Here is a 747-nt window from a genome sequence, read left to right on the forward strand (position 1 = left end):
CTTTCCAAAAAAAATAAATAAATAAAAAAAAGAATGAGAGGAAAGGAAATCAAAAGCTTAAAAAGTCTTAAAAGCCGAAATCATTTGAATCAAAGGCTATAAGTATTCATGTAAGGAGTCATGATTTCACAAATCTAAGTTTGGGGGAGTCATAAGGAGAACCTGAAGAAAGGAGATTAGAAATCTTAAGGCAAGAAGAATGTGACTGGAAGCTGTGGACGTCAACAACATCATCCTCTCTTACTATTTTTCATAATATCTTGTCTCTCCAGAAAAAGGTAACCCTAAACACATCAAACCTCACCAATAAACAGCCCTTTGAATACCTAGCCTTGAATACCTTGTTTAATATTTTTTTGGTGAGAACCACTGGAACCTTTAATGAATGTTAAGAGCTAATTGACTGGAAGTTGAGTCTAAGTGTGTATATTTTTTCATGATGGATTAACGGACTAGTTATGCTTGTATTGTGGTGAGAATTTTCTAGGCTACCCTTGATTGATGCATTGCGTTTAACTATGATCTCGAAGTATGGTTGCTGATGATTTTGAGTTCCATGTGATTTATGTTAAAAAAAAATACTTTTCCAAGCTAGGATCTTGTTTTGTTTGAGGACAAACAAAGTTTAAGTGTAGGGGAGTTGATAACACCGTATTTTGACAATTTTTATGGATTGATTTTAAATGCTTTTCAAATGTTTTTATTTATTTTAAATTCTTTTTTATCATGGTTTTCCTATATTTGTAA

This window comes from Eutrema salsugineum, unplaced genomic scaffold (assembly GCF_000478725.1).
Source record: "Eutrema salsugineum unplaced genomic scaffold, Eutsalg1_0 scaffold_4, whole genome shotgun sequence".
NCBI classification, from domain to species: Eukaryota; Viridiplantae; Streptophyta; class Magnoliopsida; order Brassicales; family Brassicaceae; genus Eutrema; species Eutrema salsugineum.